This window comes from Salmo salar, chromosome 14 (genome assembly GCF_965601325.2).
Source record: "Salmo salar chromosome 14, fSalSal1, whole genome shotgun sequence".
In the NCBI taxonomy this organism is placed as follows: Eukaryota; Metazoa; Chordata; class Actinopteri; order Salmoniformes; family Salmonidae; genus Salmo; species Salmo salar.
Window position 1 is genome coordinate 38,071,255 of NC_138304.1, and position 17,961 is coordinate 38,089,215.

Sequence of the window (17,961 nt, forward strand, 5' to 3'; positions counted from 1 at the left end):
AAACCAAGCCATGAGGTCGAAGCAACTGTCCATAGAGTTCCCGAGACAGGATTGTGTCTCGGGAAGGCTACCATTTTTTTTTTCAGCATTGAAGGTCCCCAAGAACACAATAGCCTCTATCATTCTTAAATGGAAGAGGTTTAGAACCACCAATACTCTTCCTAGAGCTGAGCAATCGGGGGTGAAGGGCCTTAGTCAGGGAGGTGACCAAGAACCCAATTGTCACTCTAACAGAGCTCCAGAGTTCCTCTGTGGAGATGGGAGAATCTTCCAGAAGGACAACCATCTCTGCAGCACTGCACCAATCAGTTTGCTAAAAGGCACCTAAAGACTCTCAGACCATGAGAAACAATATTCTCTGGTCTGATGAAAACAAAATTGAAATCTTTGGCCTGAATACCAAGTGTCACATCTGGAGGAAACCTGGCACCATCCCTATGGAGAAGCATGGTGGTGGCAGCATCATGCTGTGGGGATGTTTTTAGTGGCAGGGACTGGGAGACTGGTCAGGATTGAGGGAAAGATGAACGGAGCAAAGTACAGAGAGATCCTTGATGAAAACCTGCTCCAGAGCGCTCAGGACCTCAGACTGGGGCGAAGGTTCACCTTCCAACAGGAAAACGAGCGTAAGCGCACAGCAAAGACAATGCCGGAATGGCTTTGGGACAAGTCTCTGTATGTCCTTGAGTGGCCCAGCCAGAGTCCGGACTTGAACCCGATCGAACACCTCTGGAGAGACCTGAAAATAACTGTGCATTGACGCTCCCCATCCAACCGGGACAGAGCTTGAGAGTATCTGCAGAGAAGAATGTGAGAATCTCCTCAAATACAGGTGTGCCAAGCTTGTAGCTTCATAACCAAGAAGACACAAGGCTGTAATCGCTGCCAAAGGTACTTCAACAAAGTACTGAGTAAAGGGTCTGAATTCTTACAGTTGAAGTCGGAAGTTTACATACACTTAGGTTGGAGTCATTAAAACAAATTTTTCAACAATTCCACAAATTTCTTGTTAACAAACTATAGTTTTGGCAAGTCGGTTAGGACATCTACTTTGTGCATGACACAACTAATTTTTCCATCAATTGTTTACAGACAGATTATTTCACTTATAATTCACAGTATCACAATTCCAGTGGGTCAGAAGTTTACATACACTAAGTTGACTGTGCCGTTAAACAGCTTGGAAAAGTCCAGAAAATTATGTCATGGCTTTAGAAGCTTCTGATAGGCTAATTGACATCATTTGAGTCAATTGGAGGTGTACCTGTGGATGTATTTCAAGGCGTACCTTCAAACTCAGTGCCTCTTTTCTTGACATCATGGGAAATTCAAAAGAAATCAGCCAAGACCTCAGAAAAAAAATTGTAGATCTCCGCAAGTCTGGTTCATCCTTGGGAGCAATTTCCAAACGCCTGACGGTACCACGTTCATCTGTACAAACAATAGTACGCAAGTATAAACACCATGTCCGTCATACCGCTCAGGAAGGAGACATGTTCTGTCTCCTAGAGATGAACGTACTTTGTTGCGAAAAGTGCAAATCAATCCCAGAACAACAGCAAAGGACCTTGTGAAGATGCTGGAGGAAACAGGTACAAAAGTATCTATATCCACGAGTCCTATATCGACATAACCTGAAAGGTCGCTCAGCAAGGAAGAAGCCACTGCTCCAAAACCACCATAAAAAAAAGCCAGACTATTGTTTGTAACTGCACATGGGGACAAAGATCGTTCTTTTTGGAGAAATGTCCTCTAGTCTGATGAAACAAAAATAGAACAGTTTGGCCATAATGACCATCGTTATGTTTGGAGGAAAAAGGGAGACGCTTGCAAGCCGAAGAACACCATCCCAACCGTGAAGCACGGGGGTGGCAGCATCATGTTGTGGGGGTGCTTTGCTGCAGGAGAGACTGGTGCACTTCACAAAATAGATGGTATCATGAGTTAGGAAAATGATGTGGATATATTGATGCAACATCTCAAGACATCAGTCAGGAAGTTAAAGCTTGGTCGCAAATGGGTCTTCCAAATGGACAATGAGTCCAAGCATACTTCCAAAGTTGTGGAAAATGGTTTAAGGACAACAAAGTCAAGTTATTGGAGTGGCCATCACAAAGCCCTGACCTCAATCCCATAGAAAATCTGTGGGCAGAACTGAAAAAGCATGTGAGAGCAAAGAGGCCTACAAAACCTGACTCAGTTACACCAGCTCTGTCTGGAGGAATGGGCCAAAATTCACCCAACTTATTGTGGGAAGCTTGTGGAAGACTACCCGAAATGTTTGACCCAAGTTAAACAATTTAAAGGCAATGCTACCAAATACTAATTGAGTGTATGTAAACTTCTGACCCATTGGGAATGTGATGAAAGAAATAAAAGCTGAAATAAATCATTCTCTCTACTATTATTCTGACATTTCACATTCTTAAAATAAAGTGGTGATCCTGACTGACCTAAGACAGTGTCACGTCCTGACCATAGAAAGCTTTTATTTTTCTATGGTAGAGTAGGTCACGGCATGACAGAGGGTTTTGTCTAGTTTATTTATGTCTATGTTGGTTGTAGTTTATTTTTTCTATGTTGGGGTTTTGTCTAGTTTATGTATTTCTATGTGGGGTTCTAGTTATTGTCTTTCTATGTTGTTGTTTTTTGGGATGATCTCCAATTAGAGGCAGCTGGTCATCGTTGTCTCTAATTGGGGATCATATTTAAGTTGTTGTTTCTCCCACTAGGAGTGGTGGGAGATTCTGTCACATCTGTCTGAAGAAGGGGACCAAAGCGCAGCGTGTGTATCGTTCCACATTTTATTATAACTGTGAAACTATGCAAGACATACTAATGAACAAAACAACAAACCGTGACGATGAGGTGCAACATACACTTACTCAAAATAATCTCCCACAACTCCTAGTGGGAGAAACAACAACTTAAATATGATCATTTTCAAAAACTTCTAAAAACCTGTTTTTGCTTTGTCATTGTGGGGTATTGTGTGTAGATTAATGAGTAAAAAAAACGATTTAATCAATTTTAGAATAAGGCTGTAACGTAACAAAATGTGGAAAAAGTCAAGGGGTCTGAATACTTTCAGAATGCGCTGTATATAATTTATATTTTTTTGCTCAGAAAACTTTGGGGGATGGGCAAATAAAACCACCCGTGGGCCGCCAGTTGCGGAACCCTGGTGTGTGTTTGCGGTATAAACAGTGTGTGTGTGTGATGTTCGTTACAGGGGAGCCATATCCTGTACAGACAGACTCAGACAACACTGACTGATGTCACCTTACTGTTCTCTCTCACCCTTAACCCCACTCTCTCTAACTTTCTACACCCTCACACATCTTTCCTTTCCTCATCCTATATACCTGCTCTGTCTCTCTCTCGCACGCGCTTTCTTTCTTTCTTTCATTTCTCTCTCTCTCTCTCTCTCTCTCTCTCTCTCTCTCTCTCTCTCTCTCTCTCTCTCTCTCTCTCTCTCTCTCTTTCCTCTCCCATACTGACTCTCCCTCTCCTCTCCTCCTCAGAGGCCTAATTAAAGACCTCCTGTACTTATGGCCCTACTTTGCAGCTACTGTCATTTCTCATGTACAGTGGCTTGCGAAAGTATTAACCCCCCTTGGCGTTTTTCCTATTTTGTTGCCTTACAACCTGGAATAAAAAATGATTTTTGGGGGGGTTTGTATCATTTGATTTACACAACATGCCTACCACTTTGAAGATGCAAAATATTTTGGGGGTGAAACAAACAAGAAATAAGACAAAAAAACGGAAAACTTGAGCGTGCATAACTATTCATCCCCCCCAAAAGTCAATACTTTGTAGAGCCACCTTTTGCAGCAATTACAGCTGCAAGTCTTTTGGGGTATGTCTCTACAAGCTTGGCACATCTAGCCACTGGGAGTTTTGCCCATTCTTCAAGGCAAAACTGCTCCAGCTCCTTCAAGTTGGATGGGTTCCGCTGGTATACAGCAATCTTTAAGTCATTCCACAGATTCTCAATTGGATTGAGGTCTGGGCTTTGACTAGGCCATTCCAAGACATTTAAATGTTTCCCCTTAAACCACTCGAGTATTGCTTTAGCAGTATACTTAGGGTCATTGTCCTGCTGGAAGGTGAACCTCTGTCCCAGTCTCAAATCTCTGGAAGACAAACAGGTTTCCCTCAAGAATTTCCCTGTATTTAGCACCATCCATCATTCCTTCAATTCTGACCAGCTTCCCAGTCCCTACTGATGAAAAACATCTCCACAGCATGATGCTGCCACCACCATGCTTCACTGTGGGGATGGTGTTCTAGGGGTGATGGGAGGTGATGGGTTTGCCCCAGACATAGCATTTTCCTTGATGGCCAAAAAGATCAATTTTAGTCTCATCTGACCAGAGTACCTTCTTCCCTAAGTTTGGGGACTCTCTTACATGCCTTTTGGCAAACACCATACGTGTTTGCTTCTTTTTTTCTTTAAGCAATGGCTTTTTTTCTGGCCACTCTTCTGTAAAGCCCAGCTCTGTGGAGTGTACGGCTTAAAGTGGTCCTATGGACAGATACTACAATCTCGGCAGCTCCTTCGGGGTTATCTTTGGTCTCTTTGTTGCCTCTCTGATTAATGCCCTCCTTGCCTGGTCCGTGAGTTTTGGTGGGCGGCCCTCTCTTGACAGGTTTGTTGTGGTGCCATATTCTTTCCATGTTTTAATATTGGATTTAATGGTGCTCCGTGGGATGTTCTGATATTTTTTTATAGCCCAACCCTGATCTGTACTTCTCCACAACTTTGTCCCTGACCTGTTTGGAGTGCTCGATGGTCTTCATAGTGCTGCTTGCTTGGTGGTGTCCCTTGCTTAGTGGTGTTGCAGACTCTGGGGCCTTTCAGAACAGGTGTATATATACTGAGATCATGTGACAGATAATGTGACACTTAGATTGCACACAGGTGGACTTTATTTAACTAATTATGTGACTTCTGAAGGAAATTGGCTGCACCAGATCTTATTTAGGGGCTTCATAGCAAAGGGGGTGAATACATATGCATGCACCACCTTTCTGTTTTTTCATTTAAAAGTTATTTTTTTCATTTCACTTCACCAATTTGGACTCTTTTGTGTGTGTCCATTACATGAAATCCAAATAAAAATCTATTTAAATTACAGGTTGCAATGCAACAAAATAGGAAAAACGCCAAGGGGGTGAATACTTTTGCAAGACACTGTAGACTCCAAAGGATTGAAGTGAAATATTGTATTTTGATAACAATTGCAGTTGGTGCCGTTTAAGATGAGGGAGGACAATGTTTTTGTTGTTGAACATGGCCTTATTTCTATTACAGTATATTGGATGACTGTCATTCATATTCCATTCACCCAGTTCAATGTAACATTGATAGGTTTAGGCTATTACATTATACTTTAATCTTTCCTATACCCATTATGAGTTTGCTACAACCTAGCCTATGAATTACATTTTTCAATGTTGTTGCACAGCTCAATTATCTTTTTTTGTAATCAAGGTGACAGACAGTGACACATTCAATACCACCTTGAACACTCTTACCTGCATCTAGCTGATCTAGGGTGTAGTCATTAGTCCAACAATTGCAAATGAGAGTTTCTATTGGACAAATTCAGGTATGTTTATCCTCGTTTTGTTCCGTTTGCTTCCGTTTAAGAAAGGTTTTCAACAGAATCGGCGCAACGAATACACCCCTGATCACACGCTAACACAGTTCACTTTCATAGCAGCCAAATACAAATAGCATGATCACTTTGCTGGTTTCCATTATTTTTCTAAAACTATGCGCTCTCCTCCTCTCTCACCTTTTCCCTTCGCTTGTGGACTTCAGTGCACAACACATCAGCTGTCTGTGACCTGGTGAAAAAACCTTTCCAAACCAAACTTTCATATCATAACCACTAACCGCTACACACAGCTTATATCGTTGTCACCATATTAGCTAACTAACATCATAGTCAACATAGCAAATAGAATTAACACATTAGTAAACCGATTACAACGATGCAGTACAGTGTACAATCAGCTAAAGGGTTACGGGTTACATCGGCGGGCCCTGGTGGCAATAAATTAATAAAGACAAAAGCCTACCTTGACTTGGAAGAATTCCAGTTTTGGATAGCCATATCCAGCTAGCTAACATTGCATCCCTCTCTGTTTGAGCTCGTGTAACGGATTTTCTTAGAGAAGTGGAGGAGTCAGGCGCAGGACACAGGGATGTCTTCCGCCGGTACCCAGCTTCGCTCCTCCGGGCCATACCCCTCCCACTCCACGAGGTACTGAAGGCCCCTCGCCCGACGCCTGGAGTCCATAATGGCTCGTACGGTATATGCCGGGGCCCCCTCGATGTCCAGAGGGGGCGGAGGAACCTCCCGTACCTCCGACTGCTGGAGGGGACCAGTTACCACCGGCCTGAGGAGAGACACATGGAACGAGGGGTTAATATGATAATCAGGGGGAAGTTGTAACCTATAACAAACCTCGTTCAATCTCCTCAGGACTTTAAATGTCCCCACAAACCGCGGACCCAGCTTCCGGCAGGGCAGGTGAAGGGGCAGGTTTCGGGTCGAGAGCCAGACCCGATCTCCCGGTGCATAAACCGGGGCCTCACTGCGGTGGCTGTCGGCACTCGCCTTTTGCCGCCTGATGGCTCGTTGAAGACGTACATGGGCAGCGTTCCATGTCTCCTCCGAGTGCTGAAACCATTCATCCACCGCAGGAGCCTCGATCTGGCTCTGATGCCATGGTGCCAGGACCGGCTGATACCCCTTTTCAGTGTGTGCTAGGGTAAGGTTAGTGGAAGAGTGGCGTAAGGAATTTTGGGCGATCTCCGCCCAAGGGATAAATGATGCCCACTCTCCCGGCCGGTCCTGGCAATAGGACCGCAGAAACCTACCCACCTCTTGGTTGACTCTTTCCACCTGCCCATTACTCTCGGGGTGGAACCCTGAGGTAAGACTGACCGAGACCCCCAGGCGTTCCATAAACGCCCTCCAGACTCTACATGTAAATTGGGGACCCCGATCAGAGACTATATCCTCAGGCACCCCGTAGTGCCGGAATACATGGGTAAATAGGGCCTCCGCAGTCTGTAGGGCCGTAGGGAGACCGGGCAAAGAAAGGAGACGGCAGGACTTAGAAAACCGATCCACAACGACCAGGATCGTGGTGTTCCCCCCTGACGGTGGAAGATCCGTCACGAAATCCACCGATAGGTGTGACCACGGTCGTTGCGGAATGGGAAGGGGTTGTAATTTCCCTCTGGACAGATGTCTAGGTGCCTTGCACTGTGCGCATACCGAACAGGAAGAGACATAAACCCTCACGTCCTTGGCTAACGTGGGCCACCAGTACTTCCCCGTAAGGCAGCGCACCGTCCGACCTATACCAGGATGACCAGAGGAGGGTGATGTGTGGGCCCAACAGATCAAACGATCGCGAACATCAACCGAACAGTGCTTCTGCTTCTGTTCTGCTTCTGTTCGTGCTTCTTTCACATGCTTTGCTTGCTGTTTGGGGTTTTAGGCTGGGTTTCTGTACAGCACTTTGAGATATCAGCTGATGTACGAAGGGCTATATAAAAATAAATTTGATTTGATTTTGATTTGATCAAACGGCACGTACACGCGCCCAACGGGACACTGGGAGGGAGTGGGTTCTGCACGTGACACCCGTTCGATGTCCGCGTCCACCTCCCATACCACCGGTGCCACCAGGCATGAGGCTGGAATTATGGGAGTGGGCTCTGTGGACCGCTCCTCTGTATCATACAGCCGGGACAGTGCGTCTGCCTTGACGTTCTGGGAACCTGGTTTATAAGAAAGAGTGAAAGAAAAGCGTGTGAAAAACATAGCCCACCTAGCCTGGCGAGGGTTCAGTCTCCTCGCTGCCCGAATATACTCCAGATTTCGGTGGTCAGTCCAAATGAGGAAAGGGTGTCTAGCCCCCTCAAGCCAATGTCTCCACGCTTTCAGAGCCCCGACAACAGCTAACAACTCCCTATCCCCCACGTCATAGTTTCGCTCCGCCGGGCTGAGCTTCTTCGAAAAGAAAGCTCAGGGGCGGAGTTTTGGTGGGTTACCCGAGCGCTGAGATAGCACAGCCCCGATTCCAGCCTCGGATGCATCCAACTCAACTATGAACGCTAAGGAGGGATCAGGATGCGCCAGCACTGGAGCCGTGGTAAACAGAGCCTTCAGGTTACCAAAAGCTCTGTCCGCCTCAGCCGACCACCGCAACCGCACCGGTCCCCCCTTCAGTAAGGAGGTAATGGGAGCCGCCACCTGGCGAAAGCCCCGGATAAACCTCCTGTAGTAGTTGGCAAACCCTAAAAACCGCTGCACCTCCTTTACCGTGGTTGGAGTCGGCCAATTACGCACGGCTGAAATGCGGTCAGTCTCCATCTCCACCCCTGACGCGGACAAACGGTACCCAAGGAAGGAGACGGATTGTTGAAAGAACAGACATTTCTCCGCCTTGACGTAAAGGTCATGCTCCAACAGTCGACCAAGCACCGTACGCACAAGGGACACATGCTCAGCGCGGGTGGTGGAGTATATGAGAATATCATCTATATACACCACTACACCCCGCCCGTGCAGGTCCCTGAAGATCTCATCCACAAATGATTGGAAGACGGATGGAGCATTCATTAACCCATACGGCATGACGAGGTACTCATAGTGGCCAGATGTAGTGCTAAATGCCGTCTTCCATTCATCCCCTCCCCTGATACGCACCAGATTGTACGCGCTCCTGAGGTCCAATTTTGTGAAGAAGCGCGCGCCGAGCAAAGACTCTGTGATACTGGCAATCAGAGGTAGCGGGTAACTGTATTTCACAGTAATCTGGTTCAAACCTCGATAGTCAATGCACGGGCGTAAACCTCCATCCTTCTTCTTCACAAAAAAGAAGCTCGAGGAGACAGGTGAAATGGAGGGCCGAATGTATCCCTGTCCCAGAGATTCAGCGACATATGTTTCCATAGCCGCCGTCTCCTCCTGTGACAGAGGATACACGTGACTCCTGGGAAGTGCAGCACCCTCCAGGAGATTTATCGCACAATCCCCCGGTCGATGGGGTGGTAATTGAGTCGCCTTCCTTTTACAGAAGGCGATTGCCAAATCGGCATATTCGGGGGGAATGTGCATGGTGGAAACCTGGTTTGGACTCTCCACCGTAGTGGCACCTAAGGAAACACCTAAACACCTCCCTGAACACTGACAGGACCATCCCTTGAGAACCCTCTGTTGCCACGAAATAAGAGGATCATGAGAAGCCAACCAGGGAAGCCCCAATACAACGGGAAACGCAGGAGCGTCAATCAGAAAGAGACTAATACTCTCTTCATGACTCTCCTGCGTCACCATAGCAATGGGAACTGTGACCTCCCTAATCAGCCCAGACCACAAAGGACGACTATCTAGGGCATGTATAGGGAAGGGAACATCAACGGGAACAATAGGAATCCCTAATCTATTGGCCAAAGACCGATCTATAAAGTTCCCAGCTGCGCCTGAATCTACTAGCGCCTTATGCTGGGAATGCGGGGAAAACCCCGGAAATCTTATAGATAACCACATGTGAGCAACAGGGGAGTCTGGGTGAGTCGTGTGCCTACTCACCTGAGATGAACCACCAGTGTTCCGCCTACCACCTCGACTACCTGGAAAACCTCCCCAGCACCGACCAGCAGTGTGTCCTCTGCGATCACCTCTGATGCATGGAACGGTTTCCCCTCCGGTCTCCCTAGTACCAGCCCCGCCCAACTCCATAGGTGTTGGGTCTAAGGGACTAGAGGAAGGAACCAACGGACCCCGATCCGGACGTCCGCGGGAGGCCAGCAGGTTATCCAGCTGGATAGATAAGTCCATCAGCTGGTCCAGGTGGATGGTGGTGTCCCTGCAGGCTAGCTCCCTACAAACGTCCTCTCGCAAACCACACCTGTAGTGATCGATCAGGGCCCGCTCATTCCATCCTGCACCAGCTGCCAGAGTTCTAAAATCCAGTACAAACTCCCGAGGGCTCCTCATCTCCTGCTTTAAATGGAACAAGCGCTCTCCCGCCGCTTTTCCTTCTGGTGGATGATCAAACACTGCCCGAAAGCGGCGGGAGAAGTCCTCGTAGTTTTCCCGAGTCGGGTCTTCCACCTCCCAGATAGCGTTGGCCCACTCTAGGGCTTTACCAGTCAAACAGGAGATGATGTCGCTCACTCTCTCGCGTCCCGAGGGCGGCGGCTGGACAGCCGCCAGGTAGAGCTATAGCTGGAGTAGGAACCCCTGACACCCGGCAGCTGCTCCGTCATACGCTCCCGGGAGCGAGAGCCGAATCCCACCGGATCCAGACGGCGGTTGGATAGGATCCAGAGTTGTGCCGGGTGGTGGTGTGGCTGGGTCGACGGGACAGCCTTTCCTCTCCACTCTCTCCATGGTCAGCAGCACGCAATCCATGGCCGTCATTAGATCCTGGATCATTTTAGCCTGCTGCTGAACGTGCTCCTCTAGATGACTAGGAGAACTGGCTGCTCCTGCTGACTCCATTTGTGGTCGGTGATTCTGTAACGGATTTTCTTAGAGAAGTGGAGGAGTCAGGCGGAGGACACAGGGATGAAGGTAAACAAAACGTGTTTTCTAAAATGTATCAATCCATCTTCTCATAAAAAATACATAGTTAGGAGAAACACCTCCAACTACACAAAACAGACAAACAATCACCGACAAGACAAACAGGAAATGCAGAGGTTTAAATAATGAACATAATTAGGGAAACTCAAAACAGGTGTACACAATAAAGACAAAACCAAACGAACAGTGAAACATCGATCGGTGGCAACTAGTAAGCCGGTGACGTCGACCGCCGAACGTCGCCCGAACAAGGAGAGGGGTCGACTTCGGCGGGAGTCGTGACAGCTCGGTGTTTAGTAGGCTAAACTAGCTAGCTGCATTGGCTAGGTAAGTAAGTGAAATTGAAAAAAATACTACGAAATATAGCTATCTCTCTCGCTCTTGCTTCGCCTTCATTTTTGAAGAAATGTGTTTGTTCACAACTTTTCAACTATTGTCTTTCTCTCTCTTTGAGTCAAGTACTCACCACATTTTATGGACTGCAGTGCTAGCTAGCTGTAGATTATGCTTTCAGTACCAGATTCATTCTCTGATCCTTTAATTGGGTGGACAAAATGTCAGTTCATGTTGCAAGAGCTCTCATAGGTAGGAGGATGTCCTCCGGGAGTTGTCATAATTACTTTGACTATGGAAGGGGGTGAGAACCATGTTTTGTGTTGAAGTTAATGTACCCAGAGGAGGAAGGAAATTACACAACATGTACAAAAGCATGTCGACAACTGCTCGTTGAACATCTCATTCCAAAATCATGGGCATTAATATGGAATTGGTACCTCCTTTGCTGCTATAACAGCCTCCACTCTTTTGGGAAAGCTTTCCACTAGATGTTTGAACATTGCTGCGGGGACTTGCTTGAAAGGTTGCGCAGGAGGGGATGGTTGCAGTTTTATGGGGTCTTAACCAACCGTGCTATTTTGTTTGTTTTTTCGCAATGTTTTTAACTCATTTTGTACATAATGTTGCTGCTCTCTTATGACTGAAAAGATCTTCTGGACATCAGAACAGCGATTACTCACCTTGAACTGGACGAATAATTCTTTAATGAGTCGGCCGAGAGGGATTTACTCAAGACACCTGAACAGGCCCTCATACCCATCATTCGCAGGAAAAAGAGACAGAGGTTTCGCAGAAGGTGATCGGGGTGCCTTGTGAGGATTCGGCGACAAGTGGCTAATCTTCCTTTGCCATTGTAACTATTGGCCAATGTACAATCGCTTGATAATAAAGTGGATGAACTACAAGCACATATATCCTACCAATGGGACATTAAAAACTGTAATATCTTGTGTTTCACCGAGACATGGCTGAACGACGACATGAATAACATACAGCTGGCGGGTTATACACTGTATCGGCAGGATAGAACAGCAGCCTCTGGTAAGTCAATGGGTGGCAGGTCTATGTAAATTTGTAAAAAAAACAGCTGGTTAACAATATCTAAGGAAGTTTCAAGGTTTTGCTCGCCTGAGGTAGAGTTTCACATGACAAGCTGTAGACCACACTATCTACCGAGAGAGTTTTCATCAATATTCTTCGTAGCTGTCTATTTACCACCACAAACTGATGCTGGCACTAAGACCGCACTCAATGAGCTAAATACGGCCATAAGCAAACAGGAAAACGCTAATCCAGAGGCGGCACTCCTAGTGGCCGGGGATTTTAATGCAGGGAAACTTAAATCTGTTTAACCTCATTTCTACGAGCATGTTAAATGTGCAATCAGAGGGGGAAAAAACTCTAGACCACCTTTACTCCACACACAGAGACGTGTACAAAGCTCTCCCTCGCCCTCCATTTGGCAAATCTGACAATAATTCTATCCTCCTGATTCCTGCTCACAAGCAAAAATTACAGCAGGAATCACCAATGACTCGGTCTATAAAAAAGTGGTCAGATGAAGCAGCTAAGCTAGAGGACTGTTTTGCTAGCACAAACTGGAATATGTTTCGGGATTCTTCCCGATGGCATTGAGGAGTACATCACATCAGTCACTGACTTCATCAATAAGTGCATCGATGACGTCGTCCCCACAATGACTGAACGTACATACCCCAACCAGAAGCCATGGATTACAGGCAACATCGCACTGAGCTAAAGGGTAGAGCTGCCTCTTTCAAGGAGCGGGACTCTGACCCGGAAACTTATAAGAAATCCCGCTATGCCCTCCGACGAACCATCAAACAGCAAAGCGTCAATACAGGACTAAGATTGAATTGTACTACACCGGCTCCGACGCTCATCGGATGTGGCAGGGCTTGCAAACTATTACAGACTACAAAAGGAAGCACAGCCAAGAGCTGCCCAGTGACACAAGTCTACCAGACGAGCTAAATTACTTCTATGCTCAATTCGAGGCAAGTGACACTGAAACATGCATGAGAACATCAGCTGTTCCGGACGACTGTGTGATCACGCTCTCCGCAGCCGATGTGAGTAAGACCTTTATACAGGTCAACATTCACAAGGCCGCAGGGCCAGACGGATTACCAGGTTGTGTACTCCGAGCATGCACTGACCAACTGGCAAGTGTCTTCACTGACATTTTCAACCTCTACCTGTCTGAGTCTGTAATACCAACATGTTTCAAGCAGACCACCATAGTCCCCTCCCCAAGAACACTAAGGTAACCTACCTAAATGACTACCGACCCGTAGCACTCACATCTGTAGCCATGAAGTGTTTTGAAAGGCTGGTCATGGCTCACATCAACACCATTATCCCAGAAACCCTAGACCCACTCCAATTTGCATACCGTCCCATCAGATCCACAGATGATGCAATCTCTATTGCACACCACACTGCCCTTTCACACCTGGACAAAAGGAGCAGCTATGTGAGAATGCTATTCATTGACTACAGCTCAGCTTTCATCACCTTAGTGCCCTCAAAGCTCATCACTAAACTAAGGACCCTGGGACTAAACACCTCCCTCTGCAACTGGATCTTGGAATTCCTGACGGGCCGCCCCCAGGTGGTAAGGGTAGGTAACAACACAGCCGCCACGCTGATCCTCAACATGGGGGCCCCTCAGGGGTGTGTGATTTGTGCCCTCCTGTACTCCCTGTTCACTTATGACTGCACGGCCAGACACGACTCCAACACCATCATTTAGTTTGCAGATGACACAAGAGTGGTAATATGCCTGATCACCGACAACGACAAGACAGCCTATAGGGAGGAGGTCAGAGACCTGACCGTGTGGTGCAAGTGTAACCGATGTGAAATGGCTAGTTAGTTAGCGGTGGTGCGAGCTAATAGCGTTTCAATCAGTGACGTCACTCTCTCTGAGACTTGAAGTAGGGTTTCCCCTTGCGTTGCAAGGGCCGTGGCTTTTGTGGCGCGATGGGTAACGATGCTTCGTGGGTGTCAGTTGTTGATGTGTGCAAGGGTCCCTGGTTCGAGCCCGGGTTGGGGCGAAGAGAGGGACGGAACCTACACTGTTACATTGATGCTGTTGACCCGGATCATTGGTTGCTGCGGAAAAGGAGGAGGTCAAAAGGGGGGTGAGTGTACCCGATGTGAAATGGCTAGTTAGTTAGCGGTGGTGCACGCTAATAGCGTTTCAATCAGTGACGTCACTCGCTCTGAGACTTGAAGTAGGGTTTCCCCTTTGCATTGCAAGGGCCACGGCTTTTGTGGCGCGATGGGAAACGATGCTTCGTGGGGTGTCAGTTGTTGATGTGTGCAAGGGTCCCTGGTTCGAGCCCAGGTTGGGGCGAAGAGAGGGACGGAACCTACACTGATACACAAGGATAACAAACTCTCTCTCAACGTGATCAAGACAAAGGAGATGATTGTGGACCACAGGAAAAGGAGGACCGAGCACATCCCCATTCTCATCGACAGGGCTGTAGAGGAGCAGGTTGAGAGCTTCAAGTTCCTTTGCATCACCAACAAACTAACATGGTCCAAGCACACCAAGACAGTCGTGAAGAGGGCACAACAAAACCTAATACCCCTCAGGAGACTTGGCATGGGTCCTCAGATTCTCAAAATGTTCTGCAGCTGCACCATCGAGAGCATCCTGACGGGTTGCATCACTGCCTGGTATGGCAACTGCTCATCCTCCGACCGCAAGGCACTACAAAGGGTAGTGCGTACGGCCCAGTACATGACTGGGGCCAAGCTTCCTGCCATCCAGGACCTCTATACCAGGCGGTGTCAGAGGAAGGCCCTAAAAATTGTCATAGACTCCAACCACCCTAGTCATAGACTGTTCTCTCTGCTACCGCATGGCAAGCGGTACCGGAGCACCAAGTCTAGGTCCAAGACGCTTCTTAACAGCTTCTACCCCCAAGCCATAAGACTCCTGAACATCTAATCAAATGGCTGCCCAGACCATTTGCATTGCTCTTTTACGCTACTGCTACTCTCTGTTATTATCTATGCATAGTCACTTTAATAACTCTACGTACATGTACATATTACCTCAATTACCTCGACTAACCGGTTCCCCCGCACATTGACTCTGTACCGGTACCCCCTGTATATAGCCTTGCTATTGTTATTTTACTGCTGCTCTTTAATTATTATTATATATATATGTTTTTGGGGGGGTATTTATCTTAAAACTGCATTGTTGGTTAAAGGCTTGTAAGTAAGAATTTCACTGTAAGGTCTACATTGTATTTGGCGCATGTGACAAATAAACATTTATTTGATTTGATTTGCCTCCATTCAGCCACAAAAGCATTAGTGAGGTCGGGCACTGATGTTGGGCAATTAGGCCTGGCTTGCAGTCAGCCATCCAATTCATCCCAAAGGTGTTCGATGGGGTTGAGGTCAGGGCTCTGTGCAGGCCAGTCAAGTTCTTCCATACCAATCTTGACAAACCATTTCTGTATGGACCTTGCTTTGTGCACGGGGGCATTGTCATGCTGAAGTAGAAACACAGAATCGACTAGAATGTCATTGTATGCTGTAGCGTTAAGATTACTTAGGGGCCAAGCCCGAACCATGAAAAACAGCCCAAGACCATTATTCCTCTTCCACCAAACTTTACAGTTGGCACTATGCATTGGGGAAGGTAGCGTTCTCCTGGCATCCGCCAAACCCAGACTTGTCTATCGGACTGTCAGATAGTGAAGAGTGATTCATCACTCCGGAGAACACATTTCCACTGCTCCAGAGTCCAATGGCGGCGAGCTTTACACTACTCCAGCAGACACTTTGCATTGCGCATCGTGATCTTAGGCTTTTATGCGCTGTTCGGCCATGGAAACCCATTTCATGAAGCTCCTGATGAACAGTTCTTGTGCTGATGTTGCTTCCAGTTTGGAACTCGGTAGTGAGTGTTGCAACCAAGAACAGACGATTTTTACGCGCTACGTGTTTCAGCACTCGGCAGTAGTGTTCTGTGAGCTTGTGCGACCTACCACTTCGCGGCTGAGACATTGCTGCTCCTAGACGTTGCCACTTCACAATAACAGCACTTAGAGTTGACTGGGACAGCTCTAGCAGGGCAGAAATGTTATGAACTGACTTGTTGGAAAGGTGGCATCCTATGACAGGCCACGTTGTAAGTCACTGAGCACTTCAGTACAGGCCATTCTACTGCCAATGTTTGTTGTATCGCTGTGTTCTCGGTTTTATACACCTGTCAGCAACGGATGTGGCTGAAATAGCCGAATCCACTAATTTGAAGGGATGTCCACATACTTTTGAACCATGTAGTGTATCTGTCCTCCGGCTACAGCATGGTGCTACCTTACAGAGTGTTGTTGAGGCTACTGTAGACCTTCATCGCAAAACATTGTTTTAATAAATTATTTGGTGTCATGTGAATATAGTATAGTTTTATCTAAAAATCATAACTTTTTGTTTCACTATTTAAATTTTTATGAAATTCTCTGAGGAAGATGGTCCTCCCCTTCCTCCTCTGAGGAGCCTCCACTGTTTAATAGTTATCAGGCCTTATTACACAGCTATGAACACCACCATAGTAAGGACTCAGGCCAACAACACTTAGAGTATAGGGGCATAAACAATAAAATGCAGCAAAACACACACTCAGACGTGAGCAGGTGTTTCTGGTCAAAAAGGGTTACCATGGATCCTGTTCCCACGACAGTGCTGGTGACCAGCTGGTTTAGCTCCATCCTTTCAGCTGTGTTAATTAAAGACTGCCCCCCAAAACACACACACACACAACACACACACCAGCAGAACAGAACAGAGGAGCAAGAAAATAGTATTTCTGCACATAAGCAGGATGTTGGTGTAAAATAAAGATAGAAAGAAACACAGTAGGGAACAATAGGTCTCACAGTACTGCTACTACCGCTGCTGCTGCTATTGCAGTCTCAACCAGTTTGAACTTTGACCCAAGTATGTTATTTGGGAAGAGAGGTGGTCGGTGAGTGACAAGAAGAGTCCATTTTCCCAGGCCCTTTCAAGCACTTCCCATACACACACACACACACACACACACACACACACACACACACACACACACACACACACACACACACACACACACACACACGGAAGTGGCAGAAACAGAAGTAGGAAGTTAACTGCCTCTCCCAGCATTAAAACAGAGCCTATTTGTCTCAGCTTCCTGGCGAAGAGAGGGAGGAAGAGGAGGATGAAGAGCGAAGGAAACAGAGAGAAGAGAGAAGGCAAATCAACACTCCTCAAAAGTACCCATACCCCAAACTCACCCATCACCCACACACACTCTAATACAAACAAACATACACACACACACACACACACACACACACACACACACACACACACACACACACACACACACACACACACACACACACACACACACACACACACACACACACACACACACACACACACACACACACACACACAGATGCAATTGGCATACCCCACATCAAAAACTTCCCACTTCCAAACCCATGCAGCTACTAATGGGTCAGTGGCACGAACAGGGGTTTGGTGATACACATAAACACACATTATTCTCCTCTATTCATAGAGTATTCAAAACAGGAAGGACTTCCTCTCTATTTAGGAAAAGCAAACAGCTGGGAAAGATTTCTCACACAAACACTTCTGTACACACGCAGACATACACACACATGTAAAGATATGTCTACCAGTGTTGAAACACAGGCACAAATTCCCTCTGTTTATCCCTCATTCTTCTCATCACTCCTCTCGTCTCTACTCTACAGTGCATTCGGGAAGTATTCAGACCTCCTGACTTTTTCCACATTTTGTTATGTTACAGCCTAATTCTAAAATTGATGAAAGTACTTATTTATCTCATCAATCTGCACACAATACCCAATAATGTCAAAGCGAAAACATAAGTATTCAGGTCCTTTGCTATGAGACTTAAAATTGAGCTCAGGTG